Consider the following 25507-nt stretch of genomic DNA (forward strand, 5'->3'; position numbering starts at 1 on the left):
TATACAAACTGACAGAAGCAGTCAAACAAAGAATCACAGAGGGCACTGAGACATGCCCATGAAATTATGCTATTTTTTATTTATGGTTGCAATTAATTTCTAAAAATAAAAATGGATTGCAGAGGATGGTTTCATCCATCAACCTCTGGGCCCATCACGTTTCCGCAGCGCCACTCTGCTTCAACCCACGGAGGGCACTGAGACATGCCATTGATATTATGCTTTTTTTTATCCCTGGTTGCAGTTCACTTCTGAAAATAAAAATGGATTGCAGAGGATGGTTTCAATCTATAGGCCTCTGGGTTATGGGCCCAGCACGCTTCCGCTGGGACACTCTGTTTTCAGCCACCCCTGACAAGAATTAAACTCACAATCCCTGGCATGGGAGGCCAGTTTTTTAGGCATCTGGGGCATGGTGTTATAGCATGACCTATACGAACTGATAGAAACAGTAAAAAAAAAGAATCACCAAGGGCAATGAGACATGCCGAAGATATTATGCTTTTTTTGATCGCTGGTTGCAATTAATTTCTAAAAATAAAAATTGTTAGCTGAGGATGGCTTCAGTTCATCGACCTCTGGGCCCAGCACGTTTCCACAGCGCCACAACCCACCCCAGAAGGGACTCGAACCCTCAATCCCTGGCTTAGGAGGCCAGTGCCTTATCCATTAGGCCACTGGGGCACTGCGAAGATAGAATGACCTATACGAACTGATAGAAGCAGTAAGGAAAATATATAATGGAAGGCAATGAGAAATGCCCATGAAATTATGCTTTGCCCATGAAATTATGCTTTTTTTGATTTATGGTTGCACTTCATTGCTAAAAATAAAACTGGATAGCAGAGGATGGTTTCCATCCATCGACCTCTGGGTTATGGGCCCAGCACGCTTCCGCTGGGAAACTCTGCAGCCGCCCCTGACAAGAATTAAACTCACAATCCCTGGCATGGGAGGCCAGTTTTTTAGGCATCTGGGGCATGGTGTTATAGCATGACCTATACGAACTGATAGAAACAGTAAAAAAAAGAATCACGTAGGGCACTGAGACATGCCCATGATATTTTGCTTTTTTTGAACGCTGGTTGCAATTAATTTGTAAAAAGAAAGATTGTTAGCAGTTTTTATATTTCTGTTTGCTGAAAACAAACTGGATAGAAGAGGATGGTTTCGATCCATAAATCACTGGGTTAACTGCTCAGCATACTTGCACTTCATCACTCCACTTTCAGGCACCACAAAATAATACTTGAACTCACAATACATGGATTAGGAGGCCAGTTTCTTAGGCCACTGTGGCACTGTGTGATCAGCATGACCTCTACGAACTGATAGAAGCAGATTCAAAAAAAGAATCACGAAGGGCAGAGAGACATGCCCATGAAAGTATACTTTTTGTTAATCTCTATTTGCACTTCCTTTCTAAAAATTCAATAGCTTCAACATCTTTGTTACATGAACTCTCTTCTTCTTTCCCAAACTGCCTTCATCCACCCCAGATGGGACTCGAACCCACAATCCCTGGCTTAGAAGGCCAGTGCCTTATCCATTAGGCCACTAGGGTACTTGCCAAAATCTATCTTGATAGCAGAGAGTGGTTTCGATCCATCGACCTCTGGGTTACGGGGCCATCACGCTACCGCTGCACCTCTGTAATCAGTGTGACCTATACAAACTGACAGAAGCAGTCAAACAAAGAATCACAGAGGGCACTGAGACATGCCCATGAAATTATGCTATTTTTTATTTATGGTTGCAATTAATTTCTAAAAATAAAAATGGATTGCAGAGGATGGTTTCATCCATCAACCTCTGGGCCCATCACGTTTCCGCAGCGCCACTCTGCTTCAACCCACCAAGGGCAATGAGACATGCCGAAGATATTATGCTTTTTTTGATCGCTGGTTGCAATTAATTTCTAAAAATAAAAATTGTTAGGTGAGGATGGCTTCAGTTCATCGACCTCTGGGCCCAGCACGTTTCCACAGCGCCACAACCCACCCCAGAAGGGACTCGAACCCTCAATCCCTGGCTTAGGAGGCCAGTGCCTTATCCATTAGGCCACTGGGGCACTGCGAAGATAGAATGACCTATACGAACTGATAGAAGCAGTAAGGAAAATATATAATGGAAGGCAATGAGAAATGCCCATGAAATTATGCTTTGCCCATGAAATTATGCTTTTTTTGATTTATGGTTGCACTTCATTGCTAAAAATAAAACTGGATAGCAGAGGATGGTTTCCATCCATCGACCTCTGGGTTATGGGCCCAGCACGCTTCCGCTGGGAAACTCTGCAGCCGCCCCTGACAAGAATTAAACTCACAATCCCTGGCATGGGAGGCCAGTTTTTTAGGCATCTGGGGCATGGTGTTATAGCATGACCTATACGAACTGATAGAAACAGTAAAAAAAAGAATCACGTAGGGCACTGAGACATGCCCATGATATTTTGCTTTTTTTGAACGCTGGTTGCAATTAATTTGTAAAAAGAAAGATTGTTAGCAGTTTTTATATTTCTGTTTGCTGAAAACAAACTGGATAGAAGAGGATGGTTTCGATCCATAAATCACTGGGTTAACTGCTCAGCATACTTGCACTTCATCACTCCACTTTCAGGCACCACAAAATAATACTTGAACTCACAATACATGGATTAGGAGGCCAGTTTCTTAGGCCACTGTGGCACTGTGTGATCAGCATGACCTCTACGAACTGATAGAAGCAGATTCAAAAAAAGAATCACGAAGGGCAGAGAGACATGCCCATGAAAGTATACTTTTTGTTAATCTCTATTTGCACTTCCTTTCTAAGAATTCAATAGCTTCAACATCTTTGTTACATGAACTCTCTTCTTCTTTCCCAAACTGCCTTCATCCACCCCAGATGGGACTCGAACCCACAATCCCTGGCTTAGAAGGCCTTATCCATTAGGCCACTAGGGTACTTGCCAAAATCTATCTTGATAGCAGAGAGTGGTTTCGATCCATCGACCTCTGGGTTACGGGGCCATCACGCTACCGCTGCACCTCTGTAATCAGTGTGACCTATACAAACTGACAGAAGCAGTCAAACAAAGAATCACAGAGGGCACTGAGACATGCCCATGAAATTATGCTATTTTTTATTTATGGTTGCAATTAATTTCTAAAAATAAAAATGGATTGCAGAGGATGGTTTCATCCATCAACCTCTGGGCCCATCACGTTTCCGAAGCGCCACTCTGCTTCAACCCACGGAGGGCACTGAGACATGCCATTGATATTATGCTTTTTTTTATCCCTGGTTGCAGTTCACTTCTGAAAATAAAAATGGATTGCAGAGGATGGTTTCAATCTATAGGCCTCTGGGTTATGGGCCCAGCACGCTTCCGCTGGGACACTCTGTTTTCAGCCACCCCTGACAAGAATTAAACTCACAATCCCTGGCATGGGAGGCCAGTTTTTTAGGCATCTGGGGCATGGTGTAATAGCATGACCTATACGAACTGATAGAAACAGTAAAAAAAAAGAATCACCAAGGGCAATGAGACATGCCGAAGATATTATGCTTTTTTTGATCGCTGGTTGCAATTAATTTCTAAAAATAAAAATTGTTAGCTGAGGATGGCTTCAGTTCATCGACCTCTGGGCCCAGCACGTTTCCACAGCGCCACAACCCACCCCAGAAGGGACTCGAACCCTCAATCCCTGGCTTAGGAGGCCAGTGCCTTATCCATTAGGCCACTGGGGCACTGCGAAGATAGAATGACCTATACGAACTGATAGAAGCAGTAAGGAAAATATATAATGGAAGGCAATGAGAAATGCCCATGAAATTATGCTTTGCCCATGAAATTATGCTTTTTTTGATTTATGGTTGCACTTCATTGCTAAAAATAAAACTGGATAGCAGAGGATGGTTTCCATCCATCGACCTCTGGGTTATGGGCCCAGCACGCTTCCGCTGGGAAACTCTGCAGCCGCCCCTGACAAGAATTAAACTCACAATCCCTGGCATGGGAGGCCAGTTTTTTAGGCATCTGGGGCATGGTGTTATAGCATGACCTATACGAACTTATAGAAACAGTAAAAAAAAGAATCACGTAGGGCACTGAGACATGCCCATGATATTTTGCTTTTTTTGAACGCTGGTTGCAATTAATTTGTAAAAAGAAAGATTGTTAGCAGTTTTTATATTTCTGTTTGCTGAAAACAAACTGGATAGAAGAGGATGGTTTCGATCCATAAATCACTGGGTTAACTGCTCAGCATACTTGCACTTCATCACTCCACTTTCAGGCACCCCAAAATAATACTTGAACTCACAATACATGGATTAGGAGGCCAGTTTCTTAGGCCACTGTGGCACTGTGTGATCAGCATGACCTCTACGAACTGATAGAAGCAGATTCAAAAAAAGAATCACGAAGGGCAGAGAGACATGCCCATGAAAGTATACTTTTTGTTAATCTCTATTTGCACTTCCTTTCTAAAAATTCAATAGCTTCAACATCTTTGTTACATGAACTCTCTTCTTCTTTCCCAAACTGCCTTCATCCACCCCAGATGGGACTCGAACCCACAATCCCTGGCTTAGAAGGCCAGTGCCTTATCCATTAGGCCACTAGGGTACTTGCCAAAATCTATCTTGATAGCAGAGAGTGGTTTCGATCCATCGACCTCTGGGTTACGGGGCCATCACGCTACCGCTGCACCTCTGTAATCAGTGTGACCTATACAAACTGACAGAAGCAGTCAAACAAAGAATCACAGAGGGCACTGAGACATGCCCATGAAATTATGCTATTTTTTATTTATGGTTGCAATTAATTTCTAAAAATAAAAATGGATTGCAGAGGATGGTTTCATCCATCAACCTCTGGGCCCATCACGTTTCCGAAGCGCCACTCTGCTTCAACCCACGGAGGGCACTGAGACATGCCATTGATATTATGCTTTTTTTTATCCCTGGTTGCAGTTCACTTCTGAAAATAAAAATGGATTGCAGAGGATGGTTTCAATCTATAGGCCTCTGGGTTATGGGCCCAGCACGCTTCCGCTGGGACACTCTGTTTTCAGCCACCCCTGACAAGAATTAAACTCACAATCCCTGGCATGGGAGGCCAGTTTTTTAGGCATCTGGGGCATGGTGTAATAGCATGACCTATACGAACTGATAGAAACAGTAAAAAAAAAGAATCACCAAGGGCAATGAGACATGCCGAAGATATTATGCTTTTTTTGATCGCTGGTTGCAATTAATTTCTAAAAATAAAAATTGTTAGCTGAGGATGGCTTCAGTTCATCGACCTCTGGGCCCAGCACGTTTCCACAGCGCCACAACCCACCCCAGAAGGGACTCGAACCCTCAATCCCTGGCTTAGGAGGCCAGTGCCTTATCCATTAGGCCACTGGGGCACTGCGAAGATAGAATGACCTATACGAACTGATAGAAGCAGTAAGGAAAATATATAATGGAAGGCAATGAGAAATGCCCATGAAATTATGCTTTGCCCATGAAATTATGCTTTTTTTGATTTATGGTTGCACTTCATTGCTAAAAATAAAACTGGATAGCAGAGGATGGTTTCCATCCATCGACCTCTGGGTTATGGGCCCAGCACGCTTCCGCTGGGAAACTCTGCAGCCGCCCCTGACAAGAATTAAACTCACAATCCCTGGCATGGGAGGCCAGTTTTTTAGGCATCTGGGGCATGGTGTTATAGCATGACCTATACGAACTTATAGAAACAGTAAAAAAAAGAATCACGTAGGGCACTGAGACATGCCCATGATATTTTGCTTTTTTTGAACGCTGGTTGCAATTAATTTGTAAAAAGAAAGATTGTTAGCAGTTTTTATATTTCTGTTTGCTGAAAACAAACTGGATAGAAGAGGATGGTTTCGATCCATAAATCACTGGGTTAACTGCTCAGCATACTTGCACTTCATCACTCCACTTTCAGGCACCCCAAAATAATACTTGAACTCACAATACATGGATTAGGAGGCCAGTTTCTTAGGCCACTGTGGCACTGTGTGATCAGCATGACCTCTACGAACTGATAGAAGCAGATTCAAAAAAAGAATCACGAAGGGCAGAGAGACATGCCCATGAAAGTATACTTTTTGTTAATCTCTATTTGCACTTCCTTTCTAAAAATTCAATAGCTTCAACATCTTTGTTACATGAACTCTCTTCTTCTTTCCCAAACTGCCTTCATCCACCCCAGATGGGACTCGAACCCACAATCCCTGGCTTAGAAGGCCAGTGCCTTATCCATTAGGCCACTAGGGTACTTGCCAAAATCTATCTTGATAGCAGAGAGTGGTTTCGATCCATCGACCTCTGGGTTACGGGGCCATCACGCTACCGCTGCACCTCTGTAATCAGTGTGACCTATACAAACTGACAGAAGCAGTCAAACAAAGAATCACAGAGGGCACTGAGACATGCCCATGAAATTATGCTATTTTTTATTTATGGTTGCAATTAATTTCTAAAAATAAAAATGGATTGCAGAGGATGGTTTCATCCATCAACCTCTGGGCCCATCACGTTTCCGAAGCGCCACTCTGCTTCAACCCACGGAGGGCACTGAGACATGCCATTGATATTATGCTTTTTTTTATCCCTGGTTGCAGTTCACTTCTGAAAATAAAAATGGATTGCAGAGGATGGTTTCAATCTATAGGCCTCTGGGTTATGGGCCCAGCACGCTTCCGCTGGGACACTCTGTTTTCAGCCACCCCTGACAAGAATTAAACTCACAATCCCTGGCATGGGAGGCCAGTTTTTTAGGCATCTGGGGCATGGTGTAATAGCATGACCTATACGAACTGATAGAAACAGTAAAAAAAAAGAATCACCAAGGGCAATGAGACATGCCGAAGATATTATGCTTTTTTTGATCGCTGGTTGCAATTAATTTCTAAAAATAAAAATTGTTAGCTGAGGATGGCTTCAGTTCATCGACCTCTGGGCCCAGCACGTTTCCACAGCGCCACAACCCACCCCAGAAGGGACTCGAACCCTCAATCCCTGGCTTAGGAGGCCAGTGCCTTATCCATTAGGCCACTGGGGCACTGCGAAGATAGAATGACCTATACGAACTGATAGAAGCAGTAAGGAAAATATATAATGGAAGGCAATGAGAAATGCCCATGAAATTATGCTTTGCCCATGAAATTATGCTTTTTTTGATTTATGGTTGCACTTCATTGCTAAAAATAAAACTGGATAGCAGAGGATGGTTTCCATCCATCGACCTCTGGGTTATGGGCCCAGCACGCTTCCGCTGGGAAACTCTGCAGCCGCCCCTGACAAGAATTAAACTCACAATCCCTGGCATGGGAGGCCAGTTTTTTAGGCATCTGGGGCATGGTGTTATAGCATGACCTATACGAACTTATAGAAACAGTAAAAAAAAGAATCACGTAGGGCACTGAGACATGCCCATGATATTTTGCTTTTTTTGAACGCTGGTTGCAATTAATTTGTAAAAAGAAAGATTGTTAGCAGTTTTTATATTTCTGTTTGCTGAAAACAAACTGGATAGAAGAGGATGGTTTCGATCCATAAATCACTGGGTTAACTGCTCAGCATACTTGCACTTCATCACTCCACTTTCAGGCACCCCAAAATAATACTTGAACTCACAATACATGGATTAGGAGGCCAGTTTCTTAGGCCACTGTGGCACTGTGTGATCAGCATGACCTCTACGAACTGATAGAAGCAGATTCAAAAAAAGAATCACGAAGGGCAGAGAGACATGCCCATGAAAGTATACTTTTTGTTAATCTCTATTTGCACTTCCTTTCTAAAAATTCAATAGCTTCAACATCTTTGTTACATGAACTCTCTTCTTCTTTCCCAAACTGCCTTCATCCACCTCAGATGGGACTCGAACCCACAATCCCTGGCTTAGAAGGCCAGTGCCTTATCCATTAGGCCACTAGGGTACTTGCCAAAATCTATCTTGATAGCAGAGAGTGGTTTCGATCCATCGACCTCTGGGTTACGGGGCCATCACGCTACCGCTGCACCTCTGTAATCAGTGTGACCTATACAAACTGACAGAAGCAGTCAAACAAAGAATCACAGAGGGCACTGAGACATGCCCATGAAATTATGCTATTTTTTATTTATGGTTGCAATTAATTTCTAAAAATAAAAATGGATTGCAGAGGATGGTTTCATCCATCAACCTCTGGGCCCATCACGTTTCCGAAGCGCCACTCTGCTTCAACCCACGGAGGGCACTGAGACATGCCATTGATATTATGCTTTTTTTTATCCCTGGTTGCAGTTCACTTCTGAAAATAAAAATGGATTGCAGAGGATGGTTTCAATCTATAGGCCTCTGGGTTATGGGCCCAGCACGCTTCCGCTGGGACACTCTGTTTTCAGCCACCCCTGACAAGAATTAAACTCACAATCCCTGGCATGGGAGGCCAGTTTTTTAGGCATCTGGGGCATGGTGTAATAGCATGACCTATACGAACTGATAGAAACAGTAAAAAAAAAGAATCACCAAGGGCAATGAGACATGCCGAAGATATTATGCTTTTTTTGATCGCTGGTTGCAATTAATTTCTAAAAATAAAAATTGTTAGCTGAGGATGGCTTCAGTTCATCGACCTCTGGGCCCAGCACGTTTCCACAGCGCCACAACCCACCCCAGAAGGGACTCGAACCCTCAATCCCTGGCTTAGGAGGCCAGTGCCTTATCCATTAGGCCACTGGGGCACTGCGAAGATAGAATGACCTATACGAACTGATAGAAGCAGTAAGGAAAATATATAATGGAAGGCAATGAGAAATGCCCATGAAATTATGCTTTCCCCATGAAATTATGCTTTTTTTGATTTATGGTTGCACTTCATTGCTAAAAATAAAACTGGATAGCAGAGGATGGTTTCCATCCATCGACCTCTGGGTTATGGGCCCAGCACGCTTCCGCTGGGAAACTCTGCAGCCGCCCCTGACAAGAATTAAACTCACAATCCCTGGCATGGGAGGCCAGTTTTTTAGGCATCTGGGGCATGGTGTTATAGCATGACCTATACGAACTGATAGAAACAGTAAAAAAAAGAATCACGTAGGGCACTGAGACATGCCCATGATATTTTGCTTTTTTTGAACGCTGGTTGCAATTAATTTGTAAAAAGAAAGATTGTTAGCAGTTTTTATATTTCTGTTTGCTGAAAACAAACTGGATAGAAGAGGATGGTTTCGATCCATAAATCACTGGGTTAACTGCTCAGCATACTTGCACTTCATCACTCCACTTTCAGGCACCACAAAATAATACTTGAACTCACAATACATGGATTAGGAGGCCAGTTTCTTAGGCCACTGTGGCACTGTGTGATCAGCATGACCTCTATGAACTGATAGAAGCAGATTCAAAAAAAGAATCACGAAGGGCAGAGAGACATGCCCATGAAAGTATACTTTTTGTTAATCTCTATTTGCACTTCCTTTCTAAGAATTCAATAGCTTCAACATCTTTGTTACATGAACTCTCTTCTTCTTTCCCAAACTGCCTTCATCCACCCCAGATGGGACTCGAACCCACAATCCCTGGCTTAGAAGGCCAGTGCCTTATCCATTAGGCCACTAGGGTACTTGCCAAAATCTATCTTGATAGCAGAGAGTGGTTTCGATCCATCGACCTCTGGGTTACGGGGCCATCACGCTACCGCTGCACCTCTGTAATCAGTGTGACCTATACAAACTGACAGAAGCAGTCAAACAAAGAATCACAGAGGGCACTGAGACATGCCCATGAAATTATGCTATTTTTTATTTATGGTTGCAATTAATTTCTAAAAATAAAAATGGATTGCAGAGGATGGTTTCATCCATCAACCTCTGGGCCCATCACGTTTCCGAAGCGCCACTCTGCTTCAACCCACGGAGGGCACTGAGACATGCCATTGATATTATGCTTTTTTTTATCCCTGGTTGCAGTTCACTTCTGAAAATAAAAATGGATTGCAGAGGATGGTTTCAATCTATAGGCCTCTGGGTTATGGGCCCAGCACGCTTCCGCTGGGACACTCTGTTTTCAGCCACCCCTGACAAGAATTAAACTCACAATCCCTGGCATGGGAGGCCAGTTTTTTAGGCATCTGGGGCATGGTGTTATAGCATGACCTATACGAACTGATAGAAACAGTAAAAAAAAAGAATCACCAAGGGCAATGAGACATGCCGAAGATATTATGCTTTTTTTGATCGCTGGTTGCAATTAATTTCTAAAAATAAAAATTGTTAGCTGAGGATGGCTTCAGTTCATCGACCTCTGGGCCCAGCACGTTTCCACAGCGCCACAACCCACCCCAGAAGGGACTCGAACCCTCAATCCCTGGCTTAGGAGGCCAGTGCCTTATCCATTAGGCCACTGGGGCACTGCGAAGATAGAATGACCTATACGAACTGATAGAAGCAGTAAGGAAAATATATAATGGAAGGCAATGAGAAATGCCCATGAAATTATGCTTTGCCCATGAAATTATGCTTTTTTTGATTTATGGTTGCACTTCATTGCTAAAAATAAAACTGGATAGCAGAGGATGGTTTCCATCCATCGACCTCTGGGTTATGGGCCCAGCACGCTTCCGCTGGGAAACTCTGCAGCCGCCCCTGACAAGAATTAAACTCACAATCCCTGGCATGGGAGGCCAGTTTTTTAGGCATCTGGGGCATGGTGTTATAGCATGACCTATACGAACTTATAGAAACAGTAAAAAAAAGAATCACGTAGGGCACTGAGACATGCCCATGATATTTTGCTTTTTTTGAACGCTGGTTGCAATTAATTTGTAAAAAGAAAGATTGTTAGCAGTTTTTATATTTCTGTTTGCTGAAAACAAACTGGATAGAAGAGGATGGTTTCGATCCATAAATCACTGGGTTAACTGCTCAGCATACTTGCACTTCATCACTCCACTTTCAGACACCCCAAAATAATACTTGAACTCACAATACATGGATTAGGAGGCCAGTTTCTTAGGCCACTGTGGCACTGTGTGATCAGCATGACCTCTACGAACTGATAGAAGCAGATTCAAAAAAAGAATCACGAAGGGCAGAGAGACATGCCCATGAAAGTATACTTTTTGTTAATCTCTATTTGCACTTCCTTTCTAAAAATTCAATAGCTTCAACATCTTTGTTACATGAACTCTCTTCTTCTTTCCCAAACTGCCTTCATCCACCCCAGATGGGACTCGAACCCACAATCCCTGGCTTAGAAGGCCAGTGCCTTATCCATTAGGCCACTAGGGTACTTGCCAAAATCTATCTTGATAGCAGAGAGTGGTTTCGATCCATCGACCTCTGGGTTACGGGGCCATCACGCTACCGCTGCACCTCTGTAATCAGTGTGACCTATACAAACTGACAGAAGCAGTCAAACAAAGAATCACAGAGGGCACTGAGACATGCCCATGAAATTATGCTATTTTTTATTTATGGTTGCAATTAATTTCTAAAAATAAAAATGGATTGCAGAGGATGGTTTCATCCATCAACCTCTGGGCCCATCACGTTTCCGAAGCGCCACTCTGCTTCAACCCACGGAGGGCACTGAGACATGCCATTGATATTATGCTTTTTTTTATCCCTGGTTGCAGTTCACTTCTGAAAATAAAAATGGATTGCAGAGGATGGTTTCAATCTATAGGCCTCTGGGTTATGGGCCCAGCACGCTTCCGCTGGGACACTCTGTTTTCAGCCACCCCTGACAAGAATTAAACTCACAATCCCTGGCATGGGAGGCCAGTTTTTTAGGCATCTGGGGCATGGTGTTATAGCATGACCTATACGAACTGATAGAAACAGTAAAAAAAAAGAATCACCAAGGGCAATGAGACATGCCGAAGATATTATGCTTTTTTTGATCGCTGGTTGCAATTAATTTCTAAAAATAAAAATTGTTAGCTGAGGATGGCTTCAGTTCATCGACCTCTGGGCCCAGCACGTTTCCACAGCGCCACAACCCACCCCAGAAGGGACTCGAACCCTCAATCCCTGGCTTAGGAGGCCAGTGCCTTATCCATTAGGCCACTGGGGCACTGCGAAGATAGAATGACCTATACGAACTGATAGAAGCAGTAAGGAAAATATATAATGGAAGGCAATGAGAAATGCCCATGAAATTATGCTTTGCCCATGAAATTATGCTTTTTTTGATTTATGGTTGCACTTCATTGCTAAAAATAAAACTGGATAGCAGAGGATGGTTTCCATCCATCGACCTCTGGGTTATGGGCCCAGCACGCTTCCGCTGGGAAACTCTGCAGCCGCCCCTGACAAGAATTAAACTCACAATCCCTGGCATGGGAGGCCAGTTTTTTAGGCATCTGGGGCATGGTGTTATAGCATGACCTATACGAACTTATAGAAACAGTAAAAAAAAGAATCACGTAGGGCACTGAGACATGCCCATGATATTTTGCTTTTTTTGAACGCTGGTTGCAATTAATTTGTAAAAAGAAAGATTGTTAGCAGTTTTTATATTTCTGTTTGCTGAAAACAAACTGGATAGAAGAGGATGGTTTCGATCCATAAATCACTGGGTTAACTGCTCAGCATACTTGCACTTCATCACTCCACTTTCAGGCACCCCAAAATAATACTTGAACTCACAATACATGGATTAGGAGGCCAGTTTCTTAGGCCACTGTGGCACTGTGTGATAAGCATGACCTATACGAACTGATAAAACAGATTCAAAACAAGAATCACGAAGGGCAGAGAGACATGCCCATGAAAGTATACTTTTTGTTAATCTCTATTTGCACTTCCTTTCTAAAAATTCAATAGCTTCAACATCTTTGTTACATGAACTCTCTTCTTCTTTCCCAAACTGCCTTCATCCACCCCAGATGGGACTCGAACCCACAATCCCTGGCTTAGAACGCCAGTGGCTTATCCATTAGGCCACTAGGGTACTTGCCAAAAGCTATCTTGATAGCAGAGAGTGGTTTCGATCCATCGACCTCTGGGTTACGGGGCCATCACGCTACCGCTGCACCTCTGTAATCAGTGTGACCTATACAAACTGACAGAAGCAGTCAAACAAAGAATCACAGAGGGCACTGAGACATGCCCATGAAATTATGCTATTTTTTATTTATGGTTGCAATTAATTTCTAAAAATAAAAATGGATTGCAGAGGATGGTTTCATCCATCAACCTCTGGGCCCATCACGTTTCCGCAGCGCCACTCTGCTTCAACCCACGGAGGGCACTGAGACATGCCATTGATATTATGCTTTTTTTTATCCCTGGTTGCAGTTCACTTCTGAAAATAAAAATGGATTGCAGAGGATGGTTTCAATCTATAGGCCTCTGGGTTATGGGCCCAGCACTCTTCCGCTGGGACACTCTGTTTTCAGCCACCCCTGACAAGAATTAAACTCACAATCCCTGGCATGGGAGGCCAGTTTTTTAGGCATCTGGGGCATGGTGTTATAGCATGACCTATACGAACTGATAGAAACAGTAAAAAAAAAGAATCACCAAGGGCAATGAGACATGCCGAAGATATTATGCTTTTTTTGATCGCTGGTTGCAATTAATTTCTAAAAATAAAAATTGTTAGCTGAGGATGGCTTCAGTTCATCGACCTCTGGGCCCAGCACGTTTCCACAGCGCCACAACCCACCCCAGAAGGGACTCGAACCCTCAATCCCTGGCTTAGGAGGCCAGTGCCTTATCCATTAGGCCACTGGGGCACTGCGAAGATAGAATGACCTATACAAACTGATAGAAGCAGTAAGGAAAATATATAATGGAAGGCAATGAGAAATGCCCATGAAATTATGCTTTGCCCATGAAATTATGCTTTTTTTGATTTATGGTTGCACTTCATTGCTAAAAATAAAACTGGATAGCAGAGGATGGTTTCCATCCATCGACCTCTGGGTTATGGGCCCAGCACGCTTCCGCGGGGAACTCTGCAGCCGCCCCTGACAAGAATTAAACTCACAATCCCTGTCATGGGAGGCCAGTTTTTTAGGAATCTGGGGCATGGTGTTATAGCATGACCTATACGAACTTATAGAAACAGTAAAAAAAAGAATCACGTAGGGCACTGAGACATGCCCATGATATTTTGCTTTTTTTGAACGCTGGTTGCAATTCATTTGTAAAAATAAAGATTGTTAGCAGTTTTTATATTTCTGTTTGCTGAAAACAAACTGGATAGAAGAGGATGGTTTCGATCCATAAATCACTGGGTTAACTGCTCAGCATACTTGCACTTCATCACTCCACTTTCAGGCACCCCAAAATAATACTTGAACTCACAATACATGGATTAGGAGGCCAGTTTCTTAGGCCACTGTGGCACTGTGTGATCAGCATGACCTATACGAACTGATAGAAGCAGATTAAAAAAAAGAATCACGAAGGGCAGAGAGACATGCCCATGAAAGTATACTTTTTGTTCATCTCTATTTGCACTTCCTTTCTAAAAATTCAATAGCTTTAACATCTTTGTTACATGAACTCTCTTCTTCTTTCCCAAACTGCCTTCATCCACCCCAGATGGGACTCGAACCCACAAACCCTGGCTTAGAAGGCCAGGGCCTTATCCATTTGGCCACTAGGGTACTTGCCAAGAACTAGCTTGATAGCAGAGAGTGGTTTCGATCCATCGACCTCTGGGTTACGGGGCCATCACGCTACCGCTGCACCTCTGTAATCAGTGTGTCCTATACAAACTGACAGAAGCAGTCAAACAAAGAATCACAGAGGGCACTGAGACATGCCCATGAAATTATGCTATTTTTTATTTATGGTTGCAATCAATTTCTAAAAATAAAAATGGATCGCAGAGGATGGTTTCATCCATCAACCTCTGGGCCCATCACGTTTCCGCAGCGCCACTCTGCTTCAACCCACGGAGGGCACTGAGACATGCCATTGCTATTATGCTTTTTTTATCCCTGGTTGCAGTTCATTTCTGAAAATAAAAATGGATTGCAGAGGATGGTTTCAATCTATAGGCCTCTGGGTTATGGGCCCAGCACGCTTCCGCTGGGACACTCTGTTTTCAGCCACCCCTGACAAGACTTAAACTCACAATCTCTGGCTTGGGAGGCCAGTTTTTTTAGGCATCTGGGGCATGGTGTAATAGCATGACCTATACGAACTGATAGAAACAGTAAAAAAAAAGAATCACCAAGGGCAATGAGACATGCCGAAGATATTATGCTTTTTTTGAAGGCTGGTTGCAATTAATATGTAAAAATAAAGATTGTTAGCAGTTTTTATATTTCTGTTTGCTGAAAACAAACTGGATAGAAGAGGATGGTTTTGATCCATAAATCACTGGGTTAACTGCTCAGCATCCTTGCACTTCATCACTCCACTTTCAGGCACCCCAAAATAATACTTGAACTCACAATACATGGATTAGGAGGCCAGTTTCTTAGGCCACTGTGGCACTGTGTGATCAGCATGACCTATACGAACTGATAGAAGCAGATTCAAAAAAAGAATCACGAAGGGCAGAGAGACATGCCCATGGAAGTATACTTTCTGTTAATCCCTATTTGCACTTCATTTCTAAAAATTCAATAGCTTCAACATCTTTGTTACATGAACTCTCTTCTTCTTTCCCAAACTGCCTTCATCCACCCCAGATGGGACTTGAACCCACAATCCCTGGCTTAGAAGGCCAGTGCCTTATCCATTAGGCCACTAGGGTACTTGCCAAAATCTATCTTGATAGCAGAGAGTGGTTTCGATCCATCGACCTCTGGGTTACGGGGCCATCACGCTACCGCTGCACCTCTGTAATCAGTGTGACCTATACAAACTGACAGAAGCAGTCAAACAAATAATCACAGAGGGCACTGAGACATGCCCATGAAATTATGCTATTTTTTATTTATGGTTGCAATCAATTTCTAAAAATAAAAATGGATTGCAGAGGATGGTTTCATCCATCAACCTCTGGGCCCATCACGTTTCCGTAGCGCCACTCTGCTTCAACCCACGGAGGGCACTGAGACATGCCATTGCTATTATGGTTTTTATTATCCCTGGTTGCAGTTCATTTCTGAAAATAAAAATGGATTGCAGAGGATGGTTTCAATCTATAGGCCTCTGGGTTATGGGCCCAGCACGCTTCCGTTAGGACACTCTGTTTTCAGCCACCCCTGACAAGACTTAAACTCACAATCTCTGGCATGGGAGGCCAGTTTTTTTATGCATCTGGGGCATGGTGTTATAGCATGACCTATACGAACTGATAGAAACAGTAAAAAAAAAGAATCACCAAGGGCAATGAGACATGCCGAAGATATTATGCTTTTTTTGATCGCTGGTTGCAATTAATTTCTAAAAATAAAAATTGTTAGCTGAGGATGGCTTCAGTTCATCTACCTCTGGGCCCAGCACGTTTCCACAGCGCCACAACCCACCCCAGAAGGGACTCGAACCCTCAATCACTGGCATAGGAGGCCAGTGCCTTATCCATTAGGCCACTGGGGCACTGCGAAGATAGAATGACCTATACGAACTGATAGAAGCAGTAAGGAAAATATATAATGGAAGGCAATGAGAAATGCCCATGAAATTATGCTTTGCCCATGAAATTATGCTTTTTTTGATTTATGGTTGCACTTCATTGCTAAAAATAAAACTGGATAGCAGAGGATGGTTTCCATCCATCGACCTCTGGGTTATGGGCCCAGCACGCTTCCGCTGGGAAACTCTGCAGCCGCCCCTGACAAGAATTAAACTCACAATCCCTGGCATGGGAGGCCAGTTTTTTAGGCATCTGGGGCATGGTGTTATAGCATGACCTATACGAACTTATAGAAACAGTAAAAAAAAAGAATCACGTAGGGCACTGAGACATGCCCATGATATTTTGCTTTTTTTGAACGCTGGTTGCAATTAATTTGTAAAAAGAAAGATTGTTAGCAGTTTTTATATTTCTGTTTGCTGAAAACAAACTGGATAGAAGAGGATGGTTTCGATCCAGAAATCACTGGGTTAACTGCTCAGCATACTTGCACTTCATCACTCCACTTTCAGGCACCCCAAAATAATACTTGAACTCACAATACATGGATTAGGAGGCCAGTTTCTTAGGCCACTGTGGCACTGTGTGATCAGCATGACCTATACGAACTGATAAAACAGATTCAAAAAAAGAATCACGAAGGGCAGAGAGACATGCCCATGAAAGTATACTTTTTGTTAATCTCTATTTGCACTTCCTTTCTAAAAATTCAATAGCTTCAACATCTTTGTTACATGAACTCTCTTCATCTTTCCCAAAGTGCCTTCATCCACCCCAGATGGGACTTGAACCCACAATCCCTGGCTTAGAAGGCCAGTGCCTTATCCATTAGGCCACTAGGGTACTTGCCGAAATCTATCTTGATAGCAGAGAGTGGTTTCGATCCATCGACCTCTGGGTTACGGGGCCATCACGCTACCGCTGCTCCTCTGTAATCAGTGTGACCTATACAAACTGACAGAAGCAGTCAAACAAAGAATCACAGAGGGCACTGAGACATGCCCATGAAATTATGCTATTTTTTATTTATGGTTGCAATTAATTTCTAAAAATAAAAATGGATTGCAGAGGATGGTTTCATCCATCAACCTCTGGGCCCATCACCTTTCTGCAGCGCCACTCTGCTTCAACCCACGGAGGGCACTGAGACATGCCATTGATATTATGCTTTTTTTTATCCCTGGTTGCAGTTCACTTCTGAAAATAAAAATGGATTGCAGAGGATGGTTTCAATCTATAGGCCTCTGGGTTATGGGCCCAGCACGCTTCCGCTGGGACACTCTGTTTTCAGCCACCCCTGACAAGAATTAAACTCACAATCCCTGGCATGGGAGGCCAGTTTTTTAGGCATCTGGGGCATGGTGTTATAGCATGACCTATACGAACTGATAGAAACAGTAAAAAAAAAGAATCACCAAGGGCAATGAGACATGCCGAAGATATTATGCTTTTTTTGATCGCTGGTTGCAATTAATTTCTAAAAATAAAAATTGTTAGCTGAGGATGGCTTCAGTTCATCGACCTCTGGGCCCAGGACGTTTCCACAGCGCCACAACCCACCCCAGAAGGGACTCGAACCCTCAATCACTGGCATAGGAGGCCAGTGCCTTATCCATTAGGCCACTGGGGCACTGCGAAGATAGAATGACCTATACGAACTGATAGAAGCAGTAAGGAAAATATATAATGGAAGGCAATGAGAAATGCCCATGAAATTATGCTTTGCCCATGAAATTATGCTTTTTTTGATTTATGGTTGCACTTCATTGCTAAAAATAAAACTGGATAGCAGAGGATGGTTTCCATCCATCGACCTCTGGGTTATGGGCCCAGCACGCTTCCGCTGGGAAACTCTGCAGCCGCCCCTGACAAGAATTAAACTCACAATCCCTGGCATGGGAGGCCAGTTTTTTAGGCATCTGGGGCATGGTGTTATAGCATGACCTATACGAACTTATAGAAACAGTAAAAAAAAAGAATCACGTAGGGCACTGAGACATGCCCATGATATTTTGCTTTTTTTGAACGCTGGTTGCAATTAATTTGTAAAAATAAAGATTGTTAGCAGTTTTTATATTTCTGTTTGCTGAAAACAAACTGGATAGAAGAGGATGGTTTCGATCCATAAATCACTGGGTTAACTGCTCAGCATACTTGCACTTCATCACTCCACTTTCAGGCACCCCAAAATAATACTTGAACTCACAATACATGGATTAGGAGGCCAGTTTCTTAGGCCACTGTGGCACTGTGTGATCAGCATGACCTATACGAACTGATAGAAGCAGATTCAAAAAAATAATCACGAAGGGCAGAGAGACATGCCCATGAAAGCATACTTTTTGTTAATCTCTATTTGCACTTCCTTTCTAAAAATTCAATAGCTTCAACATCTTTGTTACATGAACTCTCTTCTTCTTTCCCAAACTGCCTTCATCCACCCCAGATGGGACTCGAACCCACAATCCCTGGCTTAGAAGGCCAGTGCCTTATCCATTAGGCCACTAGGGTACTTGCCGAAATCTATCTTGATAGCAGAGAGTGGTTTCGATCCATCGACCTCTGGGTTACGGGGCCATCACGCTACCGCTGCTCCTCTGTAATCAGTGTGACCTATACAAACTGACAGAAGCAGTCAAACAAAGAATCACAGAGGGCACTGAGACATGCCCATGAAATTATGCTATTTTTTATTTATGGTTGCAATTAATTTCTAAAAATAAAAATGGATTGCAGAGGATGGTTTCATCCATCAACCTCTGGGCCCATCACCTTTCTGCAGCGCCACTCTGCTTCAACCCACGGAGGGCACTGAGACATGCCATTGATATTATGCTTTTTTTTATCCCTGGTTGCAGTTCACTTCTGAAAATAAAAATGGATTGCAGAGGATGGTTTCAATCTATAGGCCTCTGGGTTATGGGCCCAGCACGCTTCCGCTGGGACACTCTGTTTTCAGCCACCCCTGACAAGAATTAAACTCACAATCCCTGGCATGGGAGGCCAGTTTTTTAGGCATCTGGGGCATGGTGTTATAGCATGACCTATACGAACTGATAGAAACAGTAAAAAAAAAGAATCACCAAGGGCAATGAGACATGCCGAAGATATTATGCTTTTTTTGATCGCTGGTTGCAATTAATTTCTAAAAATAAAAATTGTTTGCTGAGGATGGCTTCAGTTCATCGACCTCAGGGCCCAGGACGTTTCCACAGCGCCACAACCCACCCCAGAAGGGACTCGAACCCTCAATCACTGGCATAGGAGGCCAGTGCCTTATCCATTAGGCCACTGGGGCACTGCGAAGATAGAAAGACCTATACGAACTGATAGAAGCAGTAAGGAAAATATATAATGGAAGGCAATGAGAAATGCCCATGAAATTATGCTTTGCCCATGAAATTATGCTTTTTTTGATTTATGGTTGCACTTCATTGCTAAAAATAAAACTGGATAGCAGAGGATGGTTTCCATCCATCGACCTCTGGGTTATGGGCCCAGCACGCTTCCGCTGGGAAACTCTGCAGCCGCCCCTGACAAGAATTAAACTCACAATCCCTGGCATGGGAGGCCAGTTTTTTAGGCATCTGGGGCATGGTGTTATAGCATGACCTATACGAACTTATAGAAACAGTAAAAAAAAAGAATCACGTAGGGCACTGAGACATGCCCATGATATTTTGCTTTTTTTGAACGCTGGTTGCAATTAATTTGTAAAAATAAAGATTGTTAGCAGTTTTTATATTTCTGTTTGCTGAAAACAAACTGGATAGAAGAGGATGGTTTCGATCCATAAATCACTGGGTTAACTGCTCAGCATACTTGCACTTCATCACTCCACTTTCAGGCACCCCAAAATAATACTTGAACTCACAATACATGGATTAGGAGGCCAGTTTCTTAGGCCACTGTGGCACTGTGTGATCAGCATGACCTATACGAACTGATAGAAGCAGATTCAAAAAAATAATCACGAAGGGCAGAGAGACATGCCCATGAAAGCATACTTTTTGTTAATCTCTATTTGCACTTCCTTTCTAAAAATTCAATAGCTTCAACATCTTTGTTACATGAACTCTCTTCTTCTTTCCCAAACTGCCTTCATCCACCCCAGATGGGACTCGAACCCACAATCCCTGGCTTAGAAGGCCAGTGCCTTATCCATTAGGCCACTAGGGTACTTGCCGAAATCTATCTTGATAGCAGAGAGTGGTTTCGATCCATCGACCTCTGGGTTACGGGGCCATCACGCTACCGCTGCTCCTCTGTAATCAGTGTGACCTATACAAACTGACAGAAGCAGTCAAACAAAGAATCACAGAGGGCACTGAGACATGCCCATGAAATTATGCTATTTTTTATTTATGGTTGCAATTAATTTCTAAAAATAAAAATGGATTGCAGAGGATGGTTTCATCCATCAACCTCTGGGCCCATCACCTTTCTGCAGCGCCACTCTGCTTCAACCCACGGAGGGCACTGAGACATGCCATTGATATTATGCTTTTTTTTATCCCTGGTTGCAGTTCACTTCTGAAAATAAAAATGGATTGCAGAGGATGGTTTCAATCTATAGGCCTCTGGGTTATGGGCCCAGCACGCTTCCGCTGGGACACTCTGTTTTCAGCCACCCCTGACAAGAATTAAACTCACAATCCCTGGCATGGGAGGCCAGTTTTTTAGGCATCTGGGGCATGGTGTTATAGCATGACCTATACGAACTGATAGAAACAGTAAAAAAAAAGAATCACCAAGGGCAATGAGACATGCCGAAGATATTATGCTTTTTTTGATCGCTGGTTGCAATTAATTTCTAAAAATAAAAATTATTAGCTGAGGATGGCTTCAGTTCATCGACCTCTGGGCCCAGCACGTTTCCACAGCGCCACAACCCACCCCAGAAGGGACTCGAACCCTCAATCCCTGGCTTAGGAGGCCAGTGCCTTATCCATTAGGCCACTGGGGCACTGCGAAGATAGAATGACCTATACGAACTGATAGAAGCAGTAAGGAAAATATATAATGGAAGGCAATGAGAAATGCCCATGAAATTATGCTTTGCCCATGAAATTATGCTTTTTTTGATTTATGGTTGCACTTCATTGCTAAAAATAAAACTGGATAGCAGAGGATGGTTTCCATCCATCGACCTCTGGGTTATGGGCCCAGCACGCTTCCGCTGGGAAACTCTGCAGCCGCCCCTGACAAGAATTAAACTCACAATCCCTGGCATGGGAGGCCAGTTTTTTAGGCATCTGGGGCATGGTGTTATTGCATGACCTATACGAACTTATAGAAACAGTAAAAAAAAGAATCACGTAGGGCACTGAGACATGCCCATGATATTTTGCTTTTTTTGAACGCTGGTTGCAATTAATTTGTAAAAATAAAGATTGTTAGCAGTTTTTATATTTCTCTTTGCTGAAAACAAACTGGATAGAAGAGGATGGTTTCGATCCATAAATCACTGGGTTAACTGCTCAGCATACTTGCACTTCATCACTCCACTTTCAGGCACCCCAAAATAATACTTGAACTCACAATACATGGATTAGGAGGCCAGTTTCTTAGGCCACTGTGGCACTGTGTGATCAGCATGACCTATACGAACTGATAGAAGCAGATTCAAAAAAAGAATCACGAAGGGCAGAGAGACATGCCCATGAAAGTATACTTTTTGTTAATCTCTATTTGCACTTCCTTTCTAAAAATTCAATAGCTTCAACATCTTTGTTACATGAACTCTCTTCTTCTTTCCCAAACTGCCTTCATCCACCCCAGATGGGACTCGAACCCACAATCCCTGGCTTAGAAGGCCAGTGCCTTATCCATTAGGCCACTAGGGTACTTGCCGAAATCTATCTTGATAGCAGAGAGTGGTTTCGATCCATCGACCTCTGGGTTACGGGGCCATCACGCTACCGCTGCTCCTCTGTAATCAGTGTGACCTATACAAACTGACAGAAGCAGTCAAACAAAGAATCACAGAGGGCACTGAGACATGCCCATGAAATTATGCTATTTTTTATTCATGGTTGCAATTAATTTCTAAAAATAAAAATGGATTGCAGAGGATGGTTTCATCCATCAACCTCTGGGCCCATCACGTTTCCGCAGCGCCACTCTGCTTCAAACCACGGAGGGCACTGAGACATGCCATTGATATTATGCTTTTTTTTATCCCTGGTTGCAGTTCACTTCTGAAAATAAAAATGGATTGCAGAGGATGGTTTCAATCTATAGGCCTCTGGGTTATGGGCCCAGCACGCTTCTGCTGGGACACTCTGTTTTCAGCCACCCCTGACAAGACTTAAACTCACAATCTCTGGCTTGGGAGGCCAGTTTTTTAGGCATCTGGGGCATGGTGTAATAGCATGACCTATACGAACTGATAGAAACAGTAAAAAAAAGAATCACCAAGGGCAATGAGACAAGCCGAAGATATTATGCTTTTTTTGATCGCTGGTTGCAATTAATTTCTAAAAATAAAAATTGTTAGCTGAGGATGGCTTCAGGTCATCAACCTCTGGGCCCAGCTCGTTTCCACAGCGCCACAACCCACCCCAGAAGGGACTCGAAAGCTCAATCCCTGGCATGGGAGGCCGGTTTTTTAGGCATCTGGGGCATGGTGTAATAGCATGACCTATACGAACTGATAGAAACAGTAAAAAAAAAGAATCACCAAGGGCAATGAGACATGCCGAAGATATTATGCTTTTTTTGATCGCTGGTTGCAATTAATTTCTAAAAATAAAAATTATTAGCTGAGGATGGCTTCAGTTCATCGACCTCTGGGCCCAGCACGTTTCCACAATGCCACAACCCACCCCAGAAGGGACTCGAACCCTCAATCCCTGGCTTAGGAGGCCAGTGCCTTATCCATTAGGCCACTGGGGCACTGCGAAGATAGAATGACCTATACGAACTGATAGAAGCAGTAAGGAAAATATATAATGGAAGGCAATGAGAAATGCCCATGAAATTATGCTTTGCCCATGAAATTATGCTTTTTTTCATTTATGGTTGCACTTCATTGCTAAAAATAAAACTGGATAGCAGAGGATGGTTTCCATCCATCGACCTCTGGGTTATGGGCCCAGCACGCTTCCGCTGGGAAACTCTGCAGCCGCCCCTGACAAGAATTAAACTCACAATCCCTGGCATGGGAGGCCAGTTTTTTAGGCATCTGGGGCATGGTGTTATTGCATGACCTATACGAACTTATAGAAACAGTAAAAAAAAGAATCACGTAGGGCACTGAGACATGCCCATGATATTTTGCTTTTTTTGAACGCTGGTTGCAATTAATTTGTAAAAATAAAGATTGTTAGCAGTTTTTATATTTCTCTTTGCTGAAAACAAACTGGATAGAAGAGGATGGTTTCGATCCATAAATCACTGGGTTAACTGCTCAGCATACTTGCACTTCATCACTCCACTTTCAGGCACCCCAAAATAATACTTGAACTCACAATACATGGATTAGGAGGCCAGTTTCTTAGGCCACTGTGGCACTGTGTGATCAGCATGACCTATACGAACTGATAGAAGCAGATTCAAAAAAAGAATCACGAAGGGCAGAGAGACATGCCCATGAAAGTATACTTTTTGTTAATCTCTATTTGCACTTCCTTTCTAAAAATTCAATAGCTTCAACATCTTTGTTACATGAACTCTCTTCTTCTTTCCCAAACTGCCTTCATCCACCCCAGATGGGACTCGAACCCACAATCCCTGGCTTAGAAGGCCAGTGCCTTATCCATTAGGCCACTAGGGTACTTGCCGAAATCTATCTTGATAGCAGAGAGTGGTTTCGATCCATCGACCTCTGGGTTACGGGGCCATCACGCTACCGCTGCTCCTCTGTAATCAGTGTGACCTATACAAACTGACAGAAGCAGTCAAACAAAGAATCACAGAGGGCACTGAGACATGCCCATGAAATTATGCTATTTTTTATTCATGGTTGCAATTAATTTCTAAAAATAAAAATGGATTGCAGAGGATGGTTTCATCCATCAACCTCTGGGCCCATCACGTTTCCGCAGCGCCACTCTGCTTCAACCCACGGAGGGCACTGAGACATGCCATTGATATTATGCTTTTTTTTATCCCTGGTTGCAGTTCACTTCTGAAAATAAAAATGGATTGCAGAGGATGGTTTCAATCTATAGGCCTCTGGGTTATGGGCCCAGCACGCTTCTGCTGGGACACTCTGTTTTCAGCCACCCCTGACAAGACTTAAACTCACAATCTCTGGCTTGGGAGGCCAGTTTTTTAGGCATCTGGGGCATGGTGTAATAGCATGACCTATACGAACTGATAGAAACAGTAAAAAAAAGAATCACCAAGGGCAATGAGACAAGCCGAAGATATTATGCTTTTTTTGATCGCTGGTTGCAATTAATTTCTAAAAATAAAAATTGTTAGCTGAGGATGGCTTCAGGTCATCAACCTCTGGGCCCAGCTCGTTTCCACAGCGCCACAACCCACCCCAGAAGGGACTCGAAAGCTCAATCCCTGGCATGGGAGGCCGGTTTTTTAGGCATCTGGGGCATGGTGTAATAGCATGACCTATACGAACTGATAGAAACAGTAAAAAAAAAGAATCACCAAGGGCAATGAGACATGCCGAAGATATTATGCTTTTTTTGATCGCTGGTTGCAATTAATTTCTAAAAATAAAAATTGTTAGCTGAGGATGGCTTCAGTTCATCGACCTCTGGGCCCAGCACGTTTCCACAGCGCCACAACCCACCCCAGAAGGGACTCGAACCCTCAATCCCTGGCTTAGGAGGCCAGTGCCTTATCCATTAGGCCACTGGGGCACTGCGAAGATAGAATGACCTATACGAACTGATAGAAGCAGTAAGGAAAATATATAATGGAAGGCAATGAGAAATGCCCATGAAATTATGCTTTGCCCATGAAATTATGCTTTTTTTCATTTATGGTTGCACTTCATTGCTA

General features: G+C 43.2%; 28 non-coding genes across 28 annotated transcripts; all 28 read right to left on the reverse strand.

Annotated features, from left to right (window-relative positions):
• Positions 1–611: 611 nt before the first annotated feature.
• trnar-ccu (transfer RNA arginine (anticodon CCU)) lies at positions 612–684 on the reverse strand. The gene has a single exon. It is a non-coding gene; the product is annotated as a tRNA-Arg (tRNA).
• An 807-nt stretch (positions 685–1491) lies between these two features.
• On the reverse strand, positions 1492–1564 carry trnar-ucu (transfer RNA arginine (anticodon UCU)). Its single transcript has one exon. It is a non-coding gene; the product is annotated as a tRNA-Arg (tRNA).
• A 434-nt stretch (positions 1565–1998) lies between these two features.
• On the reverse strand, positions 1999–2071 carry trnar-ccu (transfer RNA arginine (anticodon CCU)). Its single transcript has one exon. It is a non-coding gene; the product is annotated as a tRNA-Arg (tRNA).
• A 1588-nt stretch (positions 2072–3659) lies between these two features.
• On the reverse strand, positions 3660–3732 carry trnar-ccu (transfer RNA arginine (anticodon CCU)). Its single transcript has one exon. It is a non-coding gene; the product is annotated as a tRNA-Arg (tRNA).
• An 807-nt stretch (positions 3733–4539) lies between these two features.
• trnar-ucu (transfer RNA arginine (anticodon UCU)) lies at positions 4540–4612 on the reverse strand. The gene has a single exon. It is a non-coding gene; the product is annotated as a tRNA-Arg (tRNA).
• A 714-nt stretch (positions 4613–5326) lies between these two features.
• Positions 5327–5399, reverse strand: trnar-ccu (transfer RNA arginine (anticodon CCU)). The gene has a single exon. It is a non-coding gene; the product is annotated as a tRNA-Arg (tRNA).
• An 807-nt stretch (positions 5400–6206) lies between these two features.
• Positions 6207–6279, reverse strand: trnar-ucu (transfer RNA arginine (anticodon UCU)). Its single transcript has one exon. It is a non-coding gene; the product is annotated as a tRNA-Arg (tRNA).
• Positions 6280–6993: 714 nt separating this feature from the next.
• trnar-ccu (transfer RNA arginine (anticodon CCU)) lies at positions 6994–7066 on the reverse strand. The gene has a single exon. It is a non-coding gene; the product is annotated as a tRNA-Arg (tRNA).
• Positions 7067–7873: 807 nt separating this feature from the next.
• trnar-ucu (transfer RNA arginine (anticodon UCU)) lies at positions 7874–7946 on the reverse strand. The gene has a single exon. It is a non-coding gene; the product is annotated as a tRNA-Arg (tRNA).
• A 714-nt stretch (positions 7947–8660) lies between these two features.
• Positions 8661–8733, reverse strand: trnar-ccu (transfer RNA arginine (anticodon CCU)). Its single transcript has one exon. It is a non-coding gene; the product is annotated as a tRNA-Arg (tRNA).
• Positions 8734–9540: 807 nt separating this feature from the next.
• On the reverse strand, positions 9541–9613 carry trnar-ucu (transfer RNA arginine (anticodon UCU)). The gene has a single exon. It is a non-coding gene; the product is annotated as a tRNA-Arg (tRNA).
• Positions 9614–10327: 714 nt separating this feature from the next.
• Positions 10328–10400, reverse strand: trnar-ccu (transfer RNA arginine (anticodon CCU)). The gene has a single exon. It is a non-coding gene; the product is annotated as a tRNA-Arg (tRNA).
• Positions 10401–11207: 807 nt separating this feature from the next.
• On the reverse strand, positions 11208–11280 carry trnar-ucu (transfer RNA arginine (anticodon UCU)). Its single transcript has one exon. It is a non-coding gene; the product is annotated as a tRNA-Arg (tRNA).
• A 714-nt stretch (positions 11281–11994) lies between these two features.
• trnar-ccu (transfer RNA arginine (anticodon CCU)) lies at positions 11995–12067 on the reverse strand. Its single transcript has one exon. It is a non-coding gene; the product is annotated as a tRNA-Arg (tRNA).
• Positions 12068–13660: 1593 nt separating this feature from the next.
• On the reverse strand, positions 13661–13733 carry trnar-ccu (transfer RNA arginine (anticodon CCU)). The gene has a single exon. It is a non-coding gene; the product is annotated as a tRNA-Arg (tRNA).
• An 806-nt stretch (positions 13734–14539) lies between these two features.
• Positions 14540–14612, reverse strand: trnar-ucu (transfer RNA arginine (anticodon UCU)). The gene has a single exon. It is a non-coding gene; the product is annotated as a tRNA-Arg (tRNA).
• A 1027-nt stretch (positions 14613–15639) lies between these two features.
• On the reverse strand, positions 15640–15712 carry trnar-ucu (transfer RNA arginine (anticodon UCU)). Its single transcript has one exon. It is a non-coding gene; the product is annotated as a tRNA-Arg (tRNA).
• Positions 15713–16427: 715 nt separating this feature from the next.
• trnar-ccu (transfer RNA arginine (anticodon CCU)) lies at positions 16428–16500 on the reverse strand. Its single transcript has one exon. It is a non-coding gene; the product is annotated as a tRNA-Arg (tRNA).
• An 807-nt stretch (positions 16501–17307) lies between these two features.
• On the reverse strand, positions 17308–17380 carry trnar-ucu (transfer RNA arginine (anticodon UCU)). The gene has a single exon. It is a non-coding gene; the product is annotated as a tRNA-Arg (tRNA).
• A 714-nt stretch (positions 17381–18094) lies between these two features.
• trnar-ccu (transfer RNA arginine (anticodon CCU)) lies at positions 18095–18167 on the reverse strand. Its single transcript has one exon. It is a non-coding gene; the product is annotated as a tRNA-Arg (tRNA).
• Positions 18168–18975: 808 nt separating this feature from the next.
• trnar-ucu (transfer RNA arginine (anticodon UCU)) lies at positions 18976–19048 on the reverse strand. Its single transcript has one exon. It is a non-coding gene; the product is annotated as a tRNA-Arg (tRNA).
• Positions 19049–19762: 714 nt separating this feature from the next.
• Positions 19763–19835, reverse strand: trnar-ccu (transfer RNA arginine (anticodon CCU)). The gene has a single exon. It is a non-coding gene; the product is annotated as a tRNA-Arg (tRNA).
• Positions 19836–20643: 808 nt separating this feature from the next.
• On the reverse strand, positions 20644–20716 carry trnar-ucu (transfer RNA arginine (anticodon UCU)). Its single transcript has one exon. It is a non-coding gene; the product is annotated as a tRNA-Arg (tRNA).
• Positions 20717–21430: 714 nt separating this feature from the next.
• Positions 21431–21503, reverse strand: trnar-ccu (transfer RNA arginine (anticodon CCU)). Its single transcript has one exon. It is a non-coding gene; the product is annotated as a tRNA-Arg (tRNA).
• Positions 21504–22310: 807 nt separating this feature from the next.
• trnar-ucu (transfer RNA arginine (anticodon UCU)) lies at positions 22311–22383 on the reverse strand. Its single transcript has one exon. It is a non-coding gene; the product is annotated as a tRNA-Arg (tRNA).
• A 978-nt stretch (positions 22384–23361) lies between these two features.
• Positions 23362–23434, reverse strand: trnar-ccu (transfer RNA arginine (anticodon CCU)). Its single transcript has one exon. It is a non-coding gene; the product is annotated as a tRNA-Arg (tRNA).
• Positions 23435–24241: 807 nt separating this feature from the next.
• Positions 24242–24314, reverse strand: trnar-ucu (transfer RNA arginine (anticodon UCU)). Its single transcript has one exon. It is a non-coding gene; the product is annotated as a tRNA-Arg (tRNA).
• Positions 24315–25292: 978 nt separating this feature from the next.
• trnar-ccu (transfer RNA arginine (anticodon CCU)) lies at positions 25293–25365 on the reverse strand. Its single transcript has one exon. It is a non-coding gene; the product is annotated as a tRNA-Arg (tRNA).
• Between the last annotated feature and the right edge of the window lie 142 nt (positions 25366–25507).

The sequence above is a fragment of the Salmo salar genome, chromosome 07 (assembly GCF_965601325.2).
Source record: "Salmo salar chromosome 07, fSalSal1, whole genome shotgun sequence".
NCBI classification, from domain to species: domain Eukaryota; kingdom Metazoa; phylum Chordata; class Actinopteri; order Salmoniformes; family Salmonidae; genus Salmo; species Salmo salar.